The 25,489-nt window shown below is 43.0% G+C and overlaps 1 protein-coding gene and 1 non-coding gene across 2 annotated transcripts in view; one reads left to right on the top strand and one right to left on the bottom strand.

The window, feature by feature from the left end:
* The window catches only part of SGPP2 (sphingosine-1-phosphate phosphatase 2), a 155,265-nt gene that overhangs the window by 47,518 nt on the left and 82,258 nt on the right, over positions 1-25,489 (bottom strand). The window lies entirely within an intron of this gene.
* On the top strand, positions 16,450-16,556 carry LOC128044110 (U6 spliceosomal RNA). Its single transcript, XR_008199078.1, has one exon. It is a non-coding gene; the product is annotated as a U6 spliceosomal RNA (small nuclear RNA).

Genomic DNA, 25,489 nt, shown 5'->3' with positions numbered 1-25,489 from the left:
ATTGTTTGAAAACAGAAACAGGCCTTCTGGATTCCAGAGGGTCACTGGGCAACCAAGACGTGACACTTAAACATCTTACTTTGGTCATATAGTTAACAAACATTTAGATAGCCAAGCACTGGCCTAAGAGCCTTACAAATATTAACTCAATCCAAAAACAACTGTAGAATGCAGACCCATTTTACACAGGGTAAGGTACAAATCATCGCATATAGCTAGTAAATGGTAAAGACTTATTGGATTGAAATCCAGGGAGTTTGGCCTCAAAATATGTGCCTTAAACTACCACAGTAATACTTCAGGGATGGTCCTGGACTAAGATAACCTAAGATTCAAAGCAGACAGTCTTTATTTCTAGTCTTTCCCATTCTGCTGTTTTCCTCTATTTCTTTGCATTGATCGCTGAAAAAGGCTTTCTTATCTCTTCTTGCTATTCTTTGGAACTCTGCATTCACATGCTTATATCTTTCCTTTTCTCCTTTGCTTTTTGCCTCTCTTCTTTTCACAGCTATTTGTAAGGCCTCCCCAGACAGCCATTTTGCTTTTTTGCATTTCTTTTCCATGGAGATGGTTTTGATCCCTGTCTCCTGTTCAATGTCACGAACCTCATTCCATAGTTCATCAGGCACTCTATCAGATCTAGGCCCTTAATACTATTTCTCACCTCCACTGTATAATCAAAAGGGATATGATTTAGGTCATACGTGAGTGGTCTAGTGGTTTTCCCTACTTTCTTCAATTTGAGTCTGAATTTGGCAATAAGGAGTTCATGATCTGAGCCACAGTCAGCTCCTGGTCTTGTTTTTGTTGACTGTATAGAGCTTCGCCATCTTTGGCTGCAAAGAATATAATCAATCTGATTTCGGTGTTGACCACCTGGTGATGTCCATGTGTAGTCTTCTCTTGTGTTGTTGGAAGAGGGTGTTTGCTATGACCAGTGCATTTTCTTGGCAAAACTCTATTAGTCTTTGCCCTGCTTCATTCCACATTCCAAGGCCAAATTTGCCTGTTACTCCAGGTGTTTCTTGGCTTCCTACTTTTGCATTCCAGTCCCCTATAATGAAACGGACATCTTTTTTGGGTGTTAGTTCTAAAAGATCTTGTAGGTCTTCATAGAACCGTTCAACTTCAGTTTCTTCAGCATTACTGGTTGGGGCATAGACTTGGATAACTGTGATATTGAATGGTTTGCCTTGGAGATGAACAGAGATCATTCTGTCGTTTTTGAGACTGCATCCAAGTACTGCATTTCGGACTCTTTCGTTGACCATGATGGCTACTCCATTTCTTCTGAGGGATTCCTGCCCACAGTAGTAGATGTAATGGTCATCTGAGTTAAATTCACCCATTCCAGTCCATTTTAGTTCACTGATTCCTAGAATGTCGACGTTCACCCTTGCCATCTCTTGTTTGACCACTTCCAATTTGCCTTGATTCATGGACCTGACATTCCAGGTTCCTATGCAATATTGCTCTTTACAGCATCAGATCTTGCTTCTATCACCAGTCACATCCACAGCTGAGTATTGTTTTTGCTTTGGCTCCATCCCTTCATTCTTTCTGGAGGTATTTCTCCACTGATCTCCAGTAGCATATTGGGCACCTACTGACCTGGGGAGTTCCTCTTTTGGTATCCTATAATTTTGCCTTTTCATACTGTCTCTGCATATGCAACTCCAAGTGTGGCCTGAGGACTGTCAGCATCCACACCCCCTGAGGGCTGTTGTATAGGGTCTTGCTTATACCTGCAGGATTAGAACCCTCATTTTCACAAGGCTCCTAGGTGGTTGCTGTGCACATGAGAATTTGAGCACAGCTTTTCACTATAGTCTTGCACTTTGTCATGGGCTTTAATTATAAACCTCCTCATCTTACCATGACTGTATTGATCTTAGTAGACAGCATACTGAAAAGCAGAGACATTACTTTGCAAACAAAGGTCCGTCTAGTCAAGGCTATGGTTTTTCCAGTGGTCATGTATGAATGCGAGAGTTGGACTGTGAAGAAATCTGAGTGCCAAAGAATTGATGCTTTTGAACTGTGGTGTTGGAGAAGACTCTTGAGAGTCCCTTGGACTGCAAGGAGATCCAACCAGTCCATTCTAAAGGAGATCAGCCCTGGGTGTTCTTTGAAGGGAATAATGCTAAAGCTGAAACTCTAGTACTTTGGCCACCTCATGCGAAGTGTTGACTCACTGGAAAAGACTCTGATGCTGGGAGGGATTCGGGTCAGGGAAAATGGGACGACAGAGGATGAGATGACTGGATGGCATCCTTGACTCCATGGACGTGAGTCTGAGTGAACTCTGGGAGTTGGTGATGGACAGGGAGGCCTGGCATGCTGCAGTTCATGGGGTCACAAAGAGTCCGAACGACTGAGCAACTAAACTGAACTGAACTGAAGAGCTTTATTTAGCTCATGATGACTGGAGTTACTTTGCTTTGGAACAAAACCCATGAAAGAGTATTTCAAAATACTTTGGGTTAGTCACCCAGATTGCTTTAGAGTTTCCCATATTCTGGTGCTTTCTTTTAATTCATCTTGCTGTCGAATTCTGAGCATTGCCCCAGTGCACTCAATATCCTCCAGAAGGTGCTGCATATGTTTTTTCTTGCTTGGCTGGCACTTTGCTCTGAGTTAAAAATCAAGAACCACTGCCTGTGCACAGCAGGCCAAATCCAGAGGCTTTAAAGCCTCAGTGACAATCACTCCAAATTCCATAGCTGTGATTTCTAATCAGACTTTGAAACTTAACCCCTTTACCATCCCCTTCTTACCAGAAACTACTGTCTTGAAACCAGCTTACTCTTCTATGTTTCTGCCTTCCTCCTGTGAGCCCATGACACCTGCATTAGACTATTTTCTGGGGGAGTTGAAAAACTTGCAGGTACTATTGGCTACTAAGAATTTCTCCAAAGATGCTTGAATGTATTTCTCAATCCTGTCCCTTAGTCGCTTATCAATATCAATAAAATATTACAGGCATAATTACTAACTCTAGTTCACTCAAAAATACTTAGAATCCTCAGAGAGGAAACATTAAAATTCTAAGAGTGAAGACAGACTAGATGACCCTCATTCAGACAAAATTTAATTTCCTTGAAGCTCATGAGCTTCTTTGATTTCATTTATCTTTTGCCTTCTCTGTCTGAAGGTTGTTTTTAAGAATGCATGCAATTGTTGGTTTTATTTAAAAGTATTCTCATAGCAACACAATTGTGTCTGATCAATAAATTACAAATAGCAATTACTATAATGGCAGTGCTCTTTGAGTAAGAGCAAGTGAGGCGATGTTTTTCAAGTTGTAAGGAAAGAGCACCACTCTCAGGATGACCAATCCTGTCTCTGCCATTGCAGTCATTACAGCAAATCAACAAGGTGCCCAGGCCTGTACTGGGGCCCCATCCTTGAGTGGGGAAACCACCACACAGAGGATCTCACCATAATGCAAGTATGCTTTGAAAAAAAAAATCATCCACAGAATTCTATGGGTATATATATAGAGAGAGATAGACTTTGGTGCAACGTGGGGGAACCGGGAGTCCTGGGGCTGAATGTTAAAAGGAAGACTGTTTAACTAAGGTGAGGGATGAACAGAGAAGAATCCAGGTTGCAAGAATAGCATGAGCAAAGACTTAAAGAAGTGATGTTGGGTGGAGCTCCTAAGTCATTAGGACCAGTGGCGTTTTTTGTAATATTTATTTTTATTTATTTGGCTGCACCAGGGTCCTTAGTTGCAGCCTGCGGGATCCAGTTCCCTGACGGAGACTGAACCCAGGCACCCTGCGTTGGGAGCATCAAGTCTTAGCCACTGGAGCATCAGGAGAGTTCCCAGTGGAGTTTAAACTGTGAGACACACCATGTATTACAAGGGCTGAGACTAAAGGCACTGACCATAGGAGGTGTTGAGGAGGAGGGGGAGCCTGGAACTTCCATACAGCACTGAAGAGGTGCAAAATGATACAATCACTGTGGAAAAACAGTTTGGCAGTTTTTTAAAAAGCTAAAACAAATGACTGCCATAGGACCCAGCCATGCCAATCCTAGGTATTTACCCACAAGGAGTGAAAGCATAAGTCATACATAGATTTGTCCATGAATGTTGATGGCAGCTTCTTTAACAGCTCTAAACTGCAAACAACCTGATTTCCATTGTGGAATAATCATGCAATTGAATTGTTATTTAGTCACGAAGTTGTGTCTCACTCTTTTGAGATTCCCATGGACTGTAGCCCACCAGGCTCCTCTGTCCATAGGATTCTCCAAGCAAGAATACTGGAGTGGGTCGCCATTTCTTCCTCCCGGGGATCTTCCCAACCCAGGGGTCAAACCCACATCTCCCACATTGGATTCTTTACCATTGATCCATCATAGAAGCCCATACAATTGAATACTTCTCAGCAGCAACAACAAATTGAACTACAGAAGTCAAGCTACAGCACAGATGAGTTCAGTTCAGCTCAGTCACGTCCGACTCTTTGCGACCCCATGAATCTCAGCACGCCAGGCCTCCCTGTCCATCACCAACTCTTGGAGTTCACTCAGACTCACGTCCATCAAGTCTGTGATGCCATCCAGCCATCTCATCCTTGGTCGTCCCCTTCTCCTCCTGCCCCCAATCCCTCCCAGCATCAGAGTCTTTTCCAGTGAGTCAACTCTTCACATGAGGTGGCCAAAGTACTGGAGCTTCAGCTTTAGCATCATTCCTTCCAAAGAAATCCCAGGGCTGATCTCCTTCAGAATGCACTGGTTGGATCTCCTTGCAGTCCAAGGGACTCTCAAGAGTCTTCTCCAACACCACAGTTCAAAAGCATCAATTCTTCAGCGTTCAGCTTTCTTCACAGTCCAACTCTCACATCCATACATGAGTACTGCAAAAACCATAGCCTTGACTAGACGGACCTTTGTTGGCAAAGTAATGTCTCTGTTTTTCAATATGGTATCTAGGTTGGTCAAAACTTTTCTTCCAAGGAGTAAGCGTCTTTTAATTTCATGGCTGCAGTCACCATCTGCAGTGATTTTGCAGGCCCCCAAAATAAAATCTGACACTCTTTCCACTGTTTCCCCATCTATTTGCCATAAAGTGATGGGACTGGATGCCATGATCTTCGTTTTCTGAATGTTGAGCTTTAAGCCAACTTTTTCACCCTCATCAAGAGGCTCTGTAGTTCTTCTTCACTTTCTGCCATAAGGGTGGTGTCATCTGCATATCTGAGGTGACTGATATTTCTCCCGGCAATCTTGATTCCAGCTTGTGCGTCTTCCAGCCCAGCATGTCCCATGATGTACTCGGCATAGAAGTTAAATAAGCAGAGTGACAGTATACAGCCTTGACGGACTCCTTTTCCTATTTGGAACCAGTCTGATGTTCCAGGTCCAGTTCTAACTGTTGTTTCCTGACCTGCATACAGGTTTCTCAAGAGGCAGGTCAGGTGGTCTGGTATTCCCATCTCTTTCAGAATTGTCCACAGTTTATTGTGATCCACACAGTCAAAGGCTTTGGCATAGTCAATAAAGCAGAAATAGATATTTTTTCTGGAACTCTCTTGCTTTTTTGATGATCCAGCAGATGTTGGCAATTTGATCTCTGGTTCCTCTGCCTTTTCTAAAACCAGCTTGAATATCTGGAAGTTCACGGTTCATGTATTGCTGAAGCCTGGCTTGGAGAATTTTGAGCATTACTTTACTAGATCTTGGAGAAGGAAATGGCAACCCACTCCAGTACTGTTGCCTGGAGAATTCCATGGACTGAGGAGCCTAACAGGCTACAGTCCATGGGGTTGAAAAGAGTTGGACAGGACTGAGCAACTTCACTTTTACTAGATCTTAAAGTAATTCTGCTGAATGAAGAAGTCAGATCAAAAACAAAACAACAGTACACACTATCTGATTTTATTTATATAAAATTCTTCCCACCTCCCCTTTTATTTTTTAGCATGGGGGATTCTCAGTTTCCAGACCAGGGAATTGAACCCATGACCTCTGCAGTGGAAGCGCAGCATCTTAACCATTGGACCTCCAGGAAGTCCCTGTATATATAATTCTTAAAAATGGAAATGACTTTACAAAATAGAAACGAGGTCAACAGTTGCCAGGAGGGAAATAAATAACAAATGGGCTTGAAATTTCTCAGTGACAAGGATCTAAATTATGATGATTTTAGGGGTATGTACACATATCAAAATGTGCCACATGGTACATTTCAAATATGTGCAAACTTCATGAGTAGGGGCTTCCCTAGTGGCTCAGAGGGTAAAGCGTCTGCCTACAATGCAGGAGACCCGGGTTCAATCCCTGGGTCGGGAAGATCCCCAGGAGAAGGGAATGGCAATCTACTTCAGTACTCTTGCCTGGAAAATCCCATGGACTGAGAAGCCAGGTAGGCTACAGTCCATGGGGTCGCAGAGTCAGACAGGACTGAGCAACTTCAATCTACCTGCAATGCAAAAGACTCGTATTCAATCCCTGGAATGGGAAAATCCCCTGGAGAAGGAAATGGCAGCCCACTCCAGTATTCTTGCCTCAAGAATCCTGTAGACAGAGAAGCCTGGCAGGCTACAGTCCACAGGATCGCAGAGACATGACTGAGAGACTAATACCCACACACACACACACACACACACACACACACACACAAACTTCGTGAATACACTAAAAATTACTGAATCATACACTTTTAAAAAATGAATGAATAGTATGTGAATTACACCCAATAAAACTAAGTATGTACAGTTTATTACATGTCAACCACATCATAAAAAATTGTTGTTCTCCTAGCCAGCTTGGGCTGCTGCAACAACCAGCTGCAGACAGGATGGCTTACAAACAGGAATTCATTTCTCTCAGTTCTGGAGGATGAGGTCCAAGATCAAGGCACTGGCAGAACTGGTAACTGGTACAGACCTGTTTCCTGGGTCACAGACAGTATCTTTACAGCACTTGAAAAGGCTCCATACTGTATGATTTCATCTATGTGACGTTTTGATAAAAGCAAACTACGGAGACAGTAAAAAGACCAGTGATTGCCGAGGGTTGGGGACATGGGTAAGTGGAGCACAGGGAATTTTTAGGGCATTGAAACTATTCTGTATGATACTCTAAGGGTGAATACACATCATTAAACATTCGTCCAAACCCATAAAATGTACAACACCAAGAGTGAACCCTAATGTAAACTAAGGACTTGGGATACTGGTGTGGGATCCTCGGTTGTAACAAATGTCCCATTCTGGTGGAGCATATGCATGTGGGTAAAAGGGTTATTTATGAATACTCTATAATTCCTGCTCAATTTTGCTGTGAACCTAAAAACCACTCTAAAAGTAAAGTCTATTAAAAAGAATACTGTGGCAGAAGAGAGCTCCATTTAGTTCTCAGGGAAGGAGTACAATGATTAACTCATTATGGCGTGCCTTCCGTGAAGGACTTTGCTCTGCATTGTTAAAAGGCCCTTCTACCTAAAGGAACTAAATTAAGTTCCGTCATCCATCACGCTCCTTTGGGCTGAGGCCTCCAAGGCCTAAGTGTAAAAGCAAAAATCCATGGGGAGGTGAGACAGGAAGCAATTACAGCTCATTAGCCTCTGCCACCTGGCTGGTCCCCTGCCTGGTGCTGATGGGTCTAGGGCCCCGTGGTGTTTCACGATGAGAAATTAGCCCACTTGCTTATTTCTCCCCTAATTACTGTAGCCCGTGGAAAGAAAAGCCATTTCTCCTGATCACCTACTGCTGTCCCCAACCAAACAGAAGGCACAAATTCTGCCCAAATGCAGTGTATCTTCAGAAGGTGGAAGAACTTCCAACCTAGGATCAACACTGATGTCTGGGGCTCTTTGGGGCGAGCAGAAAAAACAGCACTTTTTCTCTTAGTGTGGTGGCCATTCCTGCTTATTACTGGGTTGGCCAGTAAGTTTGGGTTTTTTCGCAAGATTTAACAGAAAACCCGAACAAATTTTTGGCCAAGCCAATACAATCCAAAATGATAATATTTCCATGTCTAACACAGCTCTGATGAACAGAACTTTGGTCTTCAAGCCAGGATAAATAAAAACCTAGATAGTTTAGGAAACAGAAGAATCTTGAAATAACAAGACCAGTAAAGCCCCACAGGATTTTAAAGAACAACCACACGTTGATTTTTTTATGCTCTGGGATTGCTCGCTGCCCACCCCTCTCTGTCTTCCTCCTCCCAAAGAATCCCCCTCCCCAAGCATCCATCTCCCCCTCCCCATGGTGTAAGGGCTTCACTGTTATAATAAAGCTGATTCCTCTGCAGGGTGGAAGGAACACGGAGAAGCTCTTTTCAAATTACACCTCCAACGCCCCTCAAAACCACACATTTTTAAACTCTAACATCTTTCTTCCCTCTGGCTTCACCAATAGTCCACATCACCACGGGGGAATCATAGTGCAAGCAATTAACTAAGAGGCATGTAAGCTGTTCCAGGTGGTGCAGTGGTTAAAAAAAAAAAAAAAATCGCCTACCAATGCAGAGATGCAAGAGACATGGGTTTTTGATCTCTGGGTTGGGGAGATCCCCTGGAGGAGGGCATGGCAACCCACTTGAGTATTCTTGCCTGGAGAATACCATGGACAGAGGAGCCTGGCAGGCTACAGTTCATAGGGTCTGAAAGAGTCGGACATCACTGAGCACACACACATACACACACATACACGCAAGATGTTACTCAGGTCTCATGGGGCAGAAACATTGTGAGTCACTAGGGTTTATGGTCCACCCATATGGTTTTTCCTGTGGTCATGTATGGATGTGAGAGTTGGACTGTGAAGAAGGCTGAGCACCAAAGAATTGATGCTTTTGAACTGTGGTGTTGGAGAAGACTCTTGAGAGTCCCTTGGACTACAAGGAGATCCAACCAGTCCACTCTGAAGGAGATCAGCCCTGGGATTTCTTTGGAAGGAATGATGCTAAAGCTGAAACTCCAGTACTTTGGCCACCTTGTGTGAAGTGTTGACTCATTGGAAAAGACTCTGATGCTGGGAGGGATTGGGGGCAGGAAGAGAAGGGGACAACAGAGGATGAAATGGCTGGATGGCATCACGGACTCGATGGACATGAGTCTGAGTGAACTCCGGGAGTTGGTGATGGACAGGGAGGCCTGGCGTGCTGCAATTCATGGGGTCGCAAAGAGTTGGACATGACTGAGTGACTGAACAGAACTGAATTGACAGATTTATTTTTAAAAAGCCAGGAATTCATTTCCTCATTCTAGAGAACAATGTGGAGAAGGCAATGGCACCCCACTCCAGTACTCTTGCCTGGAAAATCCCATGGATGGAAGAGCCTAGTGGGCTGCAGTCCATGGGGTCGCTAAGAGTCAGACACGACTGAGCGACTTCACTCTCACTTTTCACTTTCATGCACTGGAGAAGGAAATGGCAACCCACTCCAGTGTTCTTGCCTGGAGAATCCCAGGGACGGGGGAGCCTGGTGGGCTGCTGTCTATGGGGTCACACAGAGTCGGACACGACTGAAGTGACTTAGAAGCAACAGAGAACAATGAGATGTAGCCCAAAGACCACAGCTTCTCTATTCATCCCATTTCTTAATCTGTCCAAATTAAGCTCAGTCCTCTTCTTCTCAGGTTACTAACACTATAATTTGGATAAAGAAAGACCAGACACCCAATTCTTAGGTATGAAGAGGAAAAGTTAAAATTTTACATGACCTCCTTCTCCTTCTGCCTCTGTAACTCAGCCTGCCCCTTGCAAAGTCTAGGTCACGCAGGTCATGTAGCCTCAGAAAGTGGGGACTTGCAATACTAGGAACTGGAGTTTATCTCACTCACCCTTGTCCTACTCTTTGCAATTGCCCAGCCCCTGCAAACCTGCTTAATCACGCGGGTCCAGGTCAGACATCCCTCCCCCATCTTGACTGCTGTTCCCGCGCACACGAAACTCCCTAGTTTAAACCAGCCTATTAACAGCTAGTGTTGCCTACTACAGTCTGTCTATAAAAACTCTGTAATCCCTTTGTTCGGGGCTCAGTGCTTGGAGCGTTAACTCCTCTGGACCTGCCGACGTAATAAACCTGAGTTCTCCAGCTCTCCGAGTGTGGTGCTTGAGTACTGGTTTCTGCAATAGGCACATATTCCAGAACCCTCAAAATGCATGTCCTCACTGAAATTTGTACATGAATATTCTTAGCATTATCCTTCACAATAGCCCCAATGTTAAAAGTTTAAACTGAATGTCCATCAACTGATGAATGGATTTAAAACACAGGGTACATCCGTACAATGAAGTATTATTTGACCTTGAAAAACAATGAGGTACTGATACATGCTACAGCAAGGGTGACCTTTAAAACCGTGTGCTAAATGAAAGAAGTCAGACGAAAATGGCAAATATGGTGTATTCCATTTACATGAAGTGTTCACAATAGGCAAATCCATAGAGATTAGTGGTTATCTGGGGGGTAGGGGCTGTTTGGTGGGTGGAATGGGGAGTGAGTGCTAGTGAATATGGGGCTTGTTTTTAGGGAGATGAAAATATTGTGGATGTTGACGGTGGTGATGGTTGCACAACTCTGTGACTATAGTAAAGCCATTGAATTATTTTCTTTAGAAAGGTTAATATTATGGTATGTGAACTGTATCACAATGAGAAAAAAGAGAAACCAGATATCAAGATGGATTCTGCAATACCTCTTCTATGTGTCCCTGAAGTCTTTCACTTCAAAATGTTAGTGACAATGCCTTCAAATGTTGATTCAATAGAAGCAGCTATGGCTGCTACTGATACTTTCTTCAAAAGTCCTGCCCAACTCTGCCCCTAAACCCCAGTTCTACAGGGCACTGAGGTGGTGACTGCCCATGACACAGAAAGCTGAAAGTCCTACCTACTCAAACCCATGAGGATGGGATTCATTTTAAGAGCAATTTTAAGCTCTGGAGGCTTTTTAGATCAATAGTTTTACCCCCTCAAAATAGAGAGAGAGAGAGTGACTTCACTAGCCTGTGCAGCTTTTGTTTACCCAGACTTCTTTTTTCTCCAGGAATACACACTGCTCTGTGGCCTTCTATTTGGCTTCAGGGAGTGGATTAAAAGCAGCTCTTTGTTATGGTTATGGGGGAACATTCGAGAGACTACTGCTTACCATTCAGTGTAAAGGTTCTTTTCGCCTGGTGAATGTCCTCTCATGCTTGCGGCATTGTTTTTATTTACTTTTTAAAATTCAAAGCCCTTCTATAGTGTGTGTCATGTGGGTTTCTGTGTGTCTGTGGGGGATTGGGTGGGGTGGGGTGGATGGGGTGATGGTGAATCACTGGGACGCGCAATTCGAACTTCAAACTAATAAAATTTCATTCCATGCCTGAAGCACCGAAACAAAGAAATTACAGAGCAAACACCATAAATCACAGAAGGTTATCAGCAAACTGGTCTTGACATAGTCCACATCCTATAAAAATTAAGATATAATAAAGAAAGCACAAATGGCAGGTAAGAAAAATAAAACAATTAAGTGACAACACTTTCCTGTTTCTTCTAACGCTCCAATTTTTCAAGCTCAGATCTGCTTCTGAAATTTTTGAAGACAAACACTAAAGGTACAAAGATAAGTAAGTAAGTCATATATGTATGCATGTCTTTAGGAAAGTTACTTTAAAACAATTGAGGCTTCTTTTCCTTATTAAGAATGACTTGGGTTAAATAATAACTAGTATTAGTACAGTGATTTGAAAGTGTATTTTCACTGACATAATTTGTTTTACTATTCATATCATTCCTATTTTACAGATGAGGAAATTGTAAAACAGGAAATGCTTAAAAGAAGGTGAAAGGAAAGGAAAAGAAAGGAAAGTCACTCAGTCGTGTCCGACTCTTTGCAACCCCATGGACTGTAGCCTACCAGGCTTCTCAGTCCATGGGATTTTCCAGGCAAGAGTACTGGAGTGGGTTGCCATTTCCTTCTCCAGGGGATCTTCCCGACCCAGGGATCGAACCCGGGTCTCCCGCATTGTAGGCAGACACTATCCACTGAACCACCAGGGAACCTAAAGATATTACAATGAGTAGAGAAGCTGAGTTTGAATTTTGCTGATTCAAAATCCTAAGGTCTTTTCACCCCACCCTCTCAAACCTGGCATGACAGTTATTACTGAAACCAGACACCTATTTTTAAAGAACCCAAATTCTATGATCCTAACCCATTAGATCCATGGAACACTCACTAGAGGCTGCCTGACTGCCCTGGGGGCTAAGAGTCTTAGATATCACATCTGATGAGACAGTTGCCAAATACTTATCCACATCACTCCAACAATGACCAGTCCAGCAGAAGTCTGGGACCAGTGTCCTTTACTCACCACTGGACAGATGTCACATCCCAAATGGCACCCATTGAGGGAATGGGTGTCTTCAGTCTTAGGAAATGCGGAGCACGCAAAAGCTAAAACATGCAGAAGCCCATCTTCCTTCAGAGAGCCAACTAACCACAAAAGCTGGAAACAATTCAACATTCACAGCAGGACACTGGCTAAATTATGTAAATATGAAGAAACCATTGTGGGATATACTGTTAAATGAAAACAATGAAAGGCACCAAGAGTATATTTTGATCCTATTTGTAATTTTAAAAATGTATTTATAAGCAAATGCGTGTAGCTTACAGGGCAAACTGTGGATGGTGGATCCACTGGGGGTTAGTCGGTGCCTTGTGTGTCATTTGAGTTCTCATGCAAAAACCAATAAGGCTTGCTTCCAATAAATATGTGAGTGCTGCAAAGAAAACTTCTCATTATTAGACTCTTACTTCACATTTCTAAGTATATCAATTGTCAGTCCTGCTGACCACAGGGAGAAAAAAAAACAAACTGCAAAATAATACAAAAAGATCAAAACTTTTACTTTATAGACCACTGAAAGCAAAAATGTGACATTAGCCGCATGCCATGCTCAACTTCCTCATATGATTAAAACCACAAACTAAAAAAAAAAAAAAAAAACAAGAAAGAAAGAAAGAAAAAAAAACCCCACAAACTATTCTCATCTCCAAGCACGCTGCCACAGATCTCTGTGGGTAACCCAGCCAACCAGTCTAGGCAACAGTCACATACATACACAAAAAGGCATTTAAGTATAAATTTCAATTAATATAGTCTCAGATTTTTCAAGCTGAAGAGAAGTCCGTCTTCAGCCTTGACGGATGGACTATTCATCTGAGACTCTTTCTGCTCTTAAGTGAGTGAGTCAAAGTCACTCAGTCGTGTCCGACTCTGCGACCCTATGGACTATAGAGTCCATGGAATTCTCCAGGCCAGAAAACTGGAGCGGGTAGACTTTTCCTTCTCCAGGGGATCTTCCCAACCCAGGGATCGAACCCAGGTCTCCCACATTGCAGGCAGGTTCTTTATTTACCAGCTAAGCCACAAGGGAAGCCCAAGAACACTGCTCTTACCTGCACCAAAAACAGTAAAACCTGCTAACAGGATTTCTTCACAAATTAGAACCCCTACCCCCAATTCAGGAAAATCGCCCCAAAGAAATTCCCCCAAGCAATTTGAGCCAACAGCCCTACATCTAAACCCTCTGCCAATCTACTCCACCAACTAGCATCATATTTGGTCTTTATGAGGTAAAAACAGCCTAAAATACCAGCTTTGTAATATTTTCAAGATCAAGTCAACATAGTTTTTTGGGGTTGTGTTTTGGGTGGCGGGGCCTACACTGCACCAGGCATGTGGGCTCTTAGTTCCCCAGCCAAGGATGTAACTGGGGCTGCTGCACAGGAAGTGCAGAGTCTTATCCACTGGACTGCCAGGGAAGTCCCCAAGTCAGCACAGTATTAACTGGAACATAGCTAGATGGCCAATGGAACACTTTTTCTGTCCCTCCTACCAAGCTGGGTTTGGAGGTCTCCTCCATGCTCTCATTCACTCTGCCTGGCTCTATGAGGGTTTTTTAAATGATAGTCACTCATAAACCATTTTCTAGATTCTGTTATATCCACGGACCACTCATTTTATTATCACTTTAACGTTGGTCTTCAAACTGGTTCACTCCTTTTCAGTGAAACACTCAAGAAAACATGATCTGATTGTTATATTTTACAGGTACACACTGAAACCAAGATGTGTATATTTAAAGAAAAAATGAAAAAAACTCATTTCATCAACTAGGCTCTTGGGGTGACAGGCTCCTTGAAGATTTGATTTGTTCTGGATTTGACTTGCTATCTGGAGATGTGTGAGCTTCCCCGGTGGCTCAGTAGGTAAAGAATCTGCCTGCGATGCGGGAGACCTGGGTTCAATCCCTAGGTTGGGAAGATCCCCTGGAGTAGGAAATGGCAACCCAATCCCATATTCTTGCCTGGAGAATTCCACGGACAGAGGAGCCTGGTTGGCTACAACCCATGGAGTCGCAGAGAGTCAGACACAAGTGACTAACACTTTCACTTTTTCACTGGCGATATGTTGCCAAGTACAATAACATCAAGAAGTCAATGAAGGACTTCCTTGCGGTACAGTGGCTAAGAATTCTTCTGCCCATGCAGGAGACACAGGTTTCTTCCCTGGTCCAGGAAGATCCCACATGCAACTAAGCCCATGCGCTACCACTGAGCCTGCATGCTGCAGCTACCGCAGTCCGAGCACCCTAGAGCCCATGGTCCCCAACAAGAGAAGCCACTGCAGTGAGAAGCCCACATGCTAAAACTAGAGAAGAGCCACTCACAGCAACAAAGACCCAATACACCCAAATAAATACATAATAAATTAAAACCAACAAAGAAAGGAAGTCAATGAAGTGAGAGTCCAGGGCCCCAGAAAAGCATCTTGGGCCACATGCAGGGTCAACTGGTTGCCTCCATGACAACTACTATCGCACTTTGGATGCTGGGGTGGGTATCGTCCTCAACAACCACATCATCAAACATTTTTTGTTATGACCATGAATCGGACCAGAGCAAATGTGTGTGGGGTTTTATGGTTCATGTGGACTCGGAGGAATCTGAATCCTGGTCTATCCTCCTTGGCAAAGGCATGAGGCAGAGAGAGCCCCTCAGCTACTGCAGAATCCTTGCCCCAATTCTACCCCCAATATCCTGAGAATCTTCCATCCTTTCTATATAGGTATCATCCAGGACTGGTGAAAAGTAGAGGACTTAAGAGTCTTCCTTTGTTGTACATCATGGGTACCAACAATAAGATCTACACTGTATACAGTTGGGACACAGATGAGGACATAAAACCCATGGGGACATAAAATGGACATCATAATCACTGACATTATAATACATTATAGTCACCAAAATCCCCCCAAAATTAAACAAGAAAAAACGTTGGTGGTCTGCAATTTACACACTGATTTGAAACAGCTAGGGAGTGAGCCCTCTGCCACCTTCCAGAGGAAAAGCCCGTCAAAAGTTGGCCTCACATCTCTCTTGAAGGTGGACAGACTTGAGTGTTGAAGGCAAGTGAACCAATATAAATCTGTGCTCCTAACACTTACAATGAAACAACAATTCACAACCAGCCTTCTCCTATTTATATCATTTCAGTCCTATTATTTATATTATTTCAGTATGCTTATAGTACATTAGAAATATTTCATATATATTTAATAAAATGTATAATTCAATATCATTTTACTACATAGTTTTTGCTATAATAGAAGGAACTCCTGACCATCCCTTATGAATCAACCTTGCTCTTGATTCTCATCCTTTCTCTTGTCTATCTTTTCTCTTGTTTTTTTTTTTTCTTTAAATGGGATATGTAGTCTGAAGAGACTCTTTTTACCAAAGGCGTAAAATTTCAAAATTTCCATAGGTCTCCCCAAAGCAGAATGTTCCAGAGCAGGTGATTAGGGCAAAAGGATGTTATGAGTGCTATCCCTCGAATGGGCATATCTTCTTTAACTAGAAATAAGTCAGTTATATATCATTTCATATCAAGCTTCAAAATAAGACAGGGCACTTCAACTCTGTACTCCTTTCTATCTGTGTTTGTAAAAGGCAATTCAACTCTGTAATCGAAGACGTCTCAAAAGACAGTACTTAAACAGAGTAAATCCTTTGTCAGTAGTGGTACCATTTTTAATACTAACCATTTCTAATATTAGCTTCCACAATGAGCTTCATTCTCCCCAGAACTCCCATCTTTAGCAACAGCAAGCTAGAGCTTTTCCACACATGCATTAATAATGAGCTGCTGCTCCCTTTATCTAAATCCGCACTTGCTTATACATACATCAGCTTGGGACCCATTTAGATGTTAAAAACCAACATTGCTAACAGCAGCCTATGTATGATGCATGTTATAAAGCAAATATGAGCTATGCTTTGGCAGTAATTCAGAAAAGTGCTATTCTCCACCTTCAAAGGACCCTTCCTGGGAAGTCGCTCTCTTATTTTTCTGCATAGGTGTAATAAGATGATGATACTGGTAGGTGAAACTTAAATAATAAATTTATAACCTGGAAATTTTCCGTGCTCGCTTCGGCAGCACATATACTACAACTGGAACAATACAGAGAAGATTAGCATGGCCCCTGCGCAAGGATGACACGCAAATTCGTGAAACGTTCCATATTTTTGTACATATACACAATGGAGTATTACTCAGCTGTTATAAAGAATACATTTGAATCAGTTCTGAGGAGATGGATGAAACTGGAGCCGATTATACAGAGTGAAGTAAGCCAGAAAGAAAAAGACCAATACAGTATACTAACACATATATATGGAATTTAGAAAGATGGCAATGACGACCCTGTATGCAAGACAGCAAAAAAGACACAGATGTGTATAACGGACTTTTGGACTCAGAGGGAGAGGGAGAGGGTGGGATGCTGTGGGAGAATGACATTGTAACATGTATACTATCATGTAAGAATCGAATCGCCAGTCTATGTCCGACGCAGGATACAGCATGCTTGGGGCTGGTGCACGGTGATGACCCAGAGAGATGTTATGGGGAGGGAGGTGGGAGGGGTGTTCATGTTTGGGAACGCATGTACACCCGTGGTGGATTCATGTCAATGTATGGCAAAACCAATACAGTATTGTAAATTAAAATAAAGTAAAAAAAAAAAAAAATTAAAAAAAAAAAAAAAGAAAAGAAATTTTCCCAAGACATTTTCATGTGCATATCCTGATTCCTGGTGATTTAAAAAAAACAAAAAACCTAATCGAGCAATTCTAGACCAATAACCCTATTTCATCCATATTTTACAAATGTGCCCCCATTTTATCACCCATGTTCTATGAATGAACCTATCTGTGCCTCACCAAAAGGAAATCATGAGTGTGGCATAAAGAACAGCTGCCCAGACCTTTTCTAAAGCTCGGGTCATTCTAATGTTACCCAAGTAAACTTGTGTTTCCCCATAAAGACTGAGACAGCATTTGTCTTAAAAATGCTGGTCATGAAAACAAAACATTTTTTTTAAACCGTCCTTCCCACCTCCACCATCATTAAAAATCTAAACCCATGACACAATAAAAACAGCTCTGTAGACTATAATATCTGGGTTTTTGTAATGTGTCTCATAATTTTCTGGAAAAAAAAATATTCTGTTGGAAAAAGCATGTTGTTGTTCAGTCACAAAGTTGTGTGCAACTCTTTACGATCCCATGGACTGCAGTATGCCAGGCTCCCCTGCCCTTTACTACCTCCCGGAGTTCACTCAGATTCATCTCCATTGAGTTGGTGATGCTTTCTAACCATCTCATCCTCTGCTGCCCCCTTCTCCTTTTGCCTTCAATCTTCCCCAGCGTAGGTAACATTAAAATGAGATTCTAGCTTATTATACCCTGAAACACATCTTGCCCTAGAGAATGTCTAGGCTTGAATTACCCTGAGACAGCAGAAAATGTGACCGCACTGCACTCGCTTGTATTTCTATGGAAGCATTTGTGTATAAGAGCCTCTGGACGTGGTGTGAGGTTGGAGCACCAATCATGATGACCTGATGAACCATGAACCTAACATTAGGCTAATGGTCATTGACATTCTGGGTTTCCCTGGTGGTTCAGTGATAAAGAACCCACTTGCCAATGTAGGAGACATGGGTTCGATTTCTAGGTTGGGAAGATCCCCAGGAAAAGGAAATGACAACCCACTCCAATATTCCTGCCTGGGAAATCCCATGGACAGAGAAGCCTGACTGGTTACAGTCCATGGTATCTCAAAAGAGTCAGACACAACTTAGAAACTAAACAACATTGACATTCCACACCTAGTTTTTCAGGCTATCACAGGCTTTCTTTACATGTTCTGTCAGAGTTCATTTCACCTTTGTCTCCAGTTTACAATCTTGTAGAATTTAGGAAAGATTGGGTGTGTGGGGGGGTGGTCACTCAGAAGAAATTAAAAAGATTTATGTCTAAAGGGATTTAAAGACTCCAGAGTCAAGTCACACCACTGTATCCACCCAAGTTCTGAATGACCATCAACCACATCTCTGTGGCCTGCCTTCTTTGTGACCAGTTAGCTGTACTGCACAGAAAGGAATCTGAATTTGTGGTGCTGATACACAATGCTTGCTATAGCCCTAAGGAAGTAAAACCATTTTTCATTGTGAAAGCAATGTCAGACCTACCCTGGATTTGGTCCCCTTCACACCCCAAATTCTCCAGTTTAGCTGGAGAATTCTTTGTCTCTAAAGGCTGGTATTGCTGGCTGCATTTCCTTGTGCTAGAAACCTCTGCACACATGTTGGGGGGAGGAGAAGCACCATTTCATGATGAGATGCTCTGTCATACAGCAATCCATGAGCAAACGAAATTACCAGTTAAGAGGGTGGGGAGGAAATGGAGAGCTAAGGAAATGCATGAGAATAAAAACTCAATATGCAGGCTAACAAAATTACGGGAGCCATAATCACAGGATGTAGGAAAGAAAATTCACTTATGACCACGCAGATGATGTCCACTTTCGGTGAAGGCGCCCTGGATATGCATCTACTCAACTCACCAGGGGAACAGCCAAGCAGACTCTCATATTTCTTTACACAACACCTATTTCCATTCTCAGGTTGACGTCACGAGCTGGGCTATCAACACTGGGCAAAGCCAATTTCCTACTCATTCTGAATGACTGTCGACATGGTGACTGTGCAGAGGGAGTGGCTATCAACCTTGTGTGCCAAAGTTGGTTGAGCCAAAGTCAAGAGACCTGGGACTACCCTCGTGGTCCAATGACTACCCAATGCAGAGGTCCTGGGTTCGATCCCTGGTCAAAGAACTACATCCCATATGCTGCAACTAAGAGTTTGCATCACGCAGCTAGAAGACATAGGTGCATTTAAATAAATATTTTTAAACAGAATTTATTTTTAAAAAATGAAGTCTTGGGCTTCCCTGGTGGTCCAGTGGTTAAGAATCTGCCTTGCAATGCAGGGGACAAAGGTTCAATCCCTGGTCTGGGAAGATCCCACATGCCACAAAGCAACTGAGCCTGTGTGCACAGCTACTGAAGCTGGTGTGCCCTAGGGCCTGTGCACCACAAGAGAAACCACCGCAATGAGAAGCCCATGCACCACAAGCAGAGAGGAGCCCCTCCTTGCTGAAATTAGAGAAAACCTGAGCATAGCAGCGAAGACCCAGTGCAGTAAAAAAAATAATAATAAATTAAGTAAGTAAAAATAATAATGTCAAGAGACCTGAATATACTTTCTCTACAACACCCTCAATCCACGAGATGTTCATCAGTGTCCCGGACATTCCTCACTGTTCTGCCCTCAACTTCTCCTGGTTATCACCTCTCTTTTGTCCGAATGGAAATCAGGGACATTCTTGTAAAAGTAAGCATCCACGCTGTGATGGCAGCACTGCTCCCCGGAACACCCTTCACTGCCCTCAGAAGCCCCAGCTTCACGTCTCACTTGGGAAAGTAACAGGCCCTGGTCTGAGATTTCACCTTCCTCCTGGGAAATGTACAAACCCTGTGAATAGTCTCTTTTTATGGCCCTAAAGTTCAGGTGAAGGCTCTCACATCTCACAACTGAAACCGCTCAGTCAGAGTGCCTGAATGAACAGTTCTCTTGACCTTGAGATTTAATTCCACTAGCTGGTCACACCTTTCCGACAAGCAAGGTTCGGACGTACACCTAGTCAGGCTCAAGGTGAGAGCTTACCGTGCTCAGCTCTGGTCCAGGTTACCAGCAGCCTGGTTCCTTGGCCTCTCTGCCAAGAGGCCACTAGTCTAGTAAGTCCTACGACAGGGCCTGCTTGGAATAAACTTACTGACATTAACTTCTAGAGCTCAAAAATGTAACTCACCACCTCCTGAAATGAAAATAGTCTAAGAACTAAGATTACAGTGCCTTTGACATGTAGACATTTTCTAGCCCATCATCTGCAAAAATCAAGTTTTTCATTTGGCTGCAATGATGTCTTTCCTCCAAAAGACTGTCTTCCCCTCCTCTGTCCCTTTAAACACACCCCATCCATCCTCCATTCTCCCATTCCCCGCCCCCCCCTCTTCCCCCTCCTTTTGCTGCTTCCTCTTCATCCTTGGCAGGATGCCTTCATTACAAGGTTTCTCCCAGGCAGAGAAGAATGGGTTCTCCTCCCCTGGAGTTAGATGACTGTCCTCCTGTAGAGCCAGTCTTTGAGCAGGACCAGACAAGCATCCCAGAGAACTCCCTTCCTGACGCCTGTTCACTGCAGGGAGTGAAGGAAGGAGGCTGGATGGACATAGGAGAGGCGGAGGGGGGGAGAGCAGGGCACCATTGATTTACCAGCCGGTCAGTGAGTGATTAACTCTAGCTAGTAAAAGGGGCTGTTGATCACACAGTCAGTACCTCCCCAACAGGACTGTAACTGGGGCTATAACCTCCCTGTGACCCTTTGTAATGAGAGAAGCTCGACTTGAGAAGGCCAGCCTCAGCCTTCCAGGCTGACAGGCACATCTATGCTTTCCCCTCGGAGTCCTTTCCTCTGCAACTTCTACATTCCACCGTCAGGCTGGGGTCCTTAGGATGATGAGCAATGCCACAATTTTTACAGAACTCTTTGATGAGGTGCCAAGGGTCAGTTTTCATTCCAATCCCAAAGAAAGACAATGCCAAAGAACGTTCAAACTACCGTACAATTGCGGTCATTTCACATGTTAGTAAGGTAATACTCAAAAATCCTTCAAGCTAGGATAGTTCAATAGTACATAAACAAAGAATTTCCAGATATACATGCTGAATTTTTAAAAGGCAGAGGAACCAGAGATCAAATTGCCAAAATTTGTGGGATCATAGAGAAAGCAAGGGAATTCCAAAAGAAAAAAAAAAAATCTACTTCTGCTTCACTGACTACACCAAAGCCTTTGACTGTGTGGAAATTCTTAAAGAAATGAGAATACCAGACCACTTTACCTATCTCCTGAGAAACCTGTATGCAGGTCAAAGAGGAACAGAACTGAACATGGAACAATAGACTAGTTCAAAATTGGGAAAGGAGTATATCAAGGCTGTACACTGTCACCCTGCCTTTTCAATTTACAGGCAGAGTATATCATGTGAAATGCTGGGCTGGATGAAGCTCAAGCTGGAATCAAGATTGATGGGAGAAATAAACAACCTCAGATATTCAGATGATACCACTCTAATGGAGGATAGTGAAGAGAATCTAAAGGGCCTCTTAATGATAGTGAAAGAAGAGAGTGAAAAGCAAGCTTAAAACTCAACATTCAAAAAACAGAGATCATGGCATCCAGTCCCATCACTTCATGGCAAACAGATGGGGAGAAAGTGGAAACAGTGACAGAGTTTATTTTCTTGAGCTCCAAAATCACTGCAGACAGTGACTGCAGCCATGACATTTAAAGGCACTTGCATCTTGGAAGAAAAGCTATGACAAACCTAGACAGAGTATTAAAAAGTAGAGATATCACTTTGCTGACAAAGATCCGTATAGTCAAAGCTATGGTTTTTCCAGTAGTCATGTATGGATGTGACAGTTAGACCATAAAGAAGGCTGAGCACCGAAGAATTGATGCTTTCAAACTGTGGTGCTGGAGAAGACTCTTGAGAGTCCCTTGGACAGCAAGGAGATCAAATTAGTCAATCCTAAAGGAAATCAACCCTGAATATTCATTGGAAAGACTGATGTAAAGCTGAAGTTCTAATACTTTGGCCACCTGATGTGAAGAGCTGACTCATCGGAAAAGACCCTGATGCTGGGAAAGATTGAGGGCAAGAGAAGAGGGCGGCAGAGGATGAGATGGTTGGATATCATCATTGACTCATTGCTCACTCAATGTGAGCAAACTCTGGGAGATATTGAGCAACAGGGAAGCCTGGTGTGCTGCAGTTCATGAGGTCACAAAGAGTAGGAAGCAACTTAGTGACTGAAGAACAATAACCAGATCTGAATCACAGGAAAAGTTGGGTTTTAAAGTTAGAAAAGACCACCTCAAAGGTGTCTTTCCACTTAAAATCCAGCTGTCTTTTTAGAAGGCTTGTTTACCATTTAGACTTGTTGGGAATATTGGTTTCCAAATGAATACAGTAATTAGTTACAAAGACTGTTGATAATTTTGAACATTCTAGATTTGCCATAAACAATTTCAATGTGAGTAAATTGTAAGTAAAATCAGCCCCATGTCCAAAAGCCACCTCCATGGGAAGGTTTTTCCTGACCACCTGACCTAAGACAGCTGCCTGGCACCAGTCTGCATACCCTGCTTTTATTTTTCTTCACAGAACTCTACTCTGCCTGCACTTAGACTATGAATTTTGATTTATCAGCTCCATCCCCACCCACAAGGGGATGCTTGGCCCAGAGTCTGGGACAGTGCCTGGTTCTGACTCAGTTTTGGACCTTTGCCCTCTCCACCTATCAGCCTGGGGCTCTCTCCCCTGGGCCTTCACCTGTCTGGCTCTTTCTCATACTATAAGACTTAAGTGAAACTACCACCAAATGCTTCTTCTTGAACAGCATTTCTAAAGTAGGTCTCTGTTCTCACCCTGATCATGCTGTAAACAATAATTGTACAATCTTCAACTTCTATTTTGGACTTATTACTCTCTTTTGCCTACAAGTAAACTCCAGGACAGTAGGATGGAGTTTGTCTTGTTCACTGCTTAATCCTTAGGACTTAGCATAGTATTTCATAATCGATCTTGCTGGATGTTTTTCAAGTGAATGAATGAACAACTAACTAAGTTGTTGCTTACCAATCACAAGGTGAGAAAGAAAATCTGAGGCTCTTTTAAAAAGGCAAATAAAATCTGGCTTCTGGTTCAAAGACCCCTTTACATTTGAGAAACATAAAACATAGAATTACTACTTGCTTACAGAACAGGCCTTGATATCTTGACCAAATTTGGGTCCTGATTGTCCAGCAGGGCCCTGCAGAATGACTCAGGATGGGAAACAACTACTTTTTTAAAATTAATTTTATTTCTATTTTTGGCTGTGCTGGTTCTTCATTGCTGTGTACAGGCTTCCTCTAGTTGCAGTGATCATGGATCACCCATTGTGGTAGCTTCGCTTGTTGCAGAGCATGGGCTCTAAAGCAAGGGTTTAGTAGTTGTGGCATACAACCTTAGTTGCCCTGAAACATATGGGATCGTCTCAGACCAGGGATCGAACCCATGTCCCCTGCAATGGCAGGTGGATTACCACCAGGGAAGTCCAACAATTTCATTTTAAAAACATCTCTAGGATGCTCTCTTAGCACTTTATAGGTTTTTCTAATGTATCTTTAGTACCCTGAATTGTAATTACTTCTTTACATCTGTCCCCTCAAGGGGGACAGCTCTGAAATCCTCTTCATAGAATTATGAATCTTTACTTATTTTATTCAATAATTATGTATTGCGCTGCTACTACATGCCAAGTTCAAGGAATAATAAAGAACCAGCTAGCAGAGAATGACGCAGTGGTAAAGAATCCGCCTGCTAATGCAGGAGACGCAGGTTTGATCCCTCAGTAGGGAAGATTCCCCGGAGGAGGAAATGGCAACCCACTCCAGTATCCTTGCCTGGAGAATCCAAAGGACAGAGGAGTCTGGCGGGCTACCGTCCATGGGGTCGCAGGATCAGACACGACTGAGCACACAAGTGGACAATACAGGTTCAAGGTTTTCTAGAGACAATGTGTGTGGTGAGACTTGAAGCTGATAGCAGGGGCAACAGTAGAAGGAGGGATAAAGTCAAGGGTGGGTGTGTCTGCAGGGCAGGACCTGGGGTGGATGTGGGGGTCATCAGCAGATAGTTCTGTGATTCCAGAGAAGAGAATAGATCGGGGGAAGGTTAAAGGTAGAGATTTAGGCAGAAGTCCAATTATTTTAAGGTGCTTGGACATTAATATGTTCTAAACAGTGGACCATCGTCATACTTGCACCTGAGAGAGGTCACTCTATATAAGACCAGAGAGCTAAATGACGCACCACTGGGCTCCTGAGATAGGTCATTCTACAGGCTAGCATCCGGTCCCATCACTTCATGCAAATTAGATGGGGAAACAAGGGAACAGTAACAGACATCACTGCAGATAGTGACTGCAGCCATGAAATTAAAAGACGCTTGCTCCTTGGAAGAGAAGCAATGACAAATGTAGACCGTGTGTTAAAAAGCAGATGTTACTTTTCCAACAAAGGTCCGTAGAGTCAAAGCTATGGTTTTTCCAGTAGTCATGTATGGATGTGAGAGTTGGACCATAAAAAAGGCTGAGTGCCAAAGAATAGATGCTTTTGAACTGTGGTGTGTGAGAAGGCTCTTGAGAGTCCCTTGGACATCAAACCAGTCAATCCTAAAGGAAATTAATCCTGAATATTCATTGGAAGGACTGATGCTAAAGCTTCAATACTTTGGCCACCTGAAGTGAAGAACTGACTCATTGAAAAAGACTCTGATGCTGGGCAAGATTGAAGACAGGAGGAGAAGGGGACAACAGAGGATAAGATGATTAGATGGCATCACCAACTCGATGGCCATGAGTTTCAGCAAGCTCTGGGAGGTGGTGAAGGACAGGGAAGCCTGGCAAGCTGCAGTGCATGGGATCGCAAAGAGTCAGACACAACTGAGTGACTGAACAACAACAATATGCTGTGGGGTGGATGGATTTGAAGGTCATAAGAATTGCTGTAAGGAGATTCATTAGATGGTTAACATGAGCAGGCAAAATAAAGATGATATAGGCTCAAAGTGAGGGAATATTTCCAGAATTGTAGGAAACGTAAAATTACAAGTGCCCAGTAGAGTCCCAAAATCTTTACTAAATGAATAAAAGGACACACTGGGGCTCCCTGGAGAATGAGACTCCGCTCACTAGCCCATCTGAGAAGTGAAGACCTCATGAACAGGAACGGTTTTAAGTTGACTGTCTTTACTTTGTAGTTTTTCTGTTTTATATCTTCCCCTGTGAAGGAAGATCATTTAGATGTTTCAGCTTAAAAGTCCTGCTTTTGGTATCTACCAAGCTCAAGAAAAAAATAAGAGAAAAAAATGCCACTTCTATTGATAAACAACTTCAGACTTTACAGCTTGTAGCCAGCACTCTAGGAGAAAATTAAGAATCTTAGGAG

This window comes from Budorcas taxicolor, chromosome 2, assembly GCF_023091745.1.
Source record: "Budorcas taxicolor isolate Tak-1 chromosome 2, Takin1.1, whole genome shotgun sequence".
NCBI lineage: Eukaryota > Metazoa > Chordata > Mammalia > Artiodactyla > Bovidae > Budorcas > Budorcas taxicolor.
The sequence above is the reverse complement of the archived record's forward strand: the minus strand, read 5'-3'. Positions and strand labels throughout refer to the sequence as shown.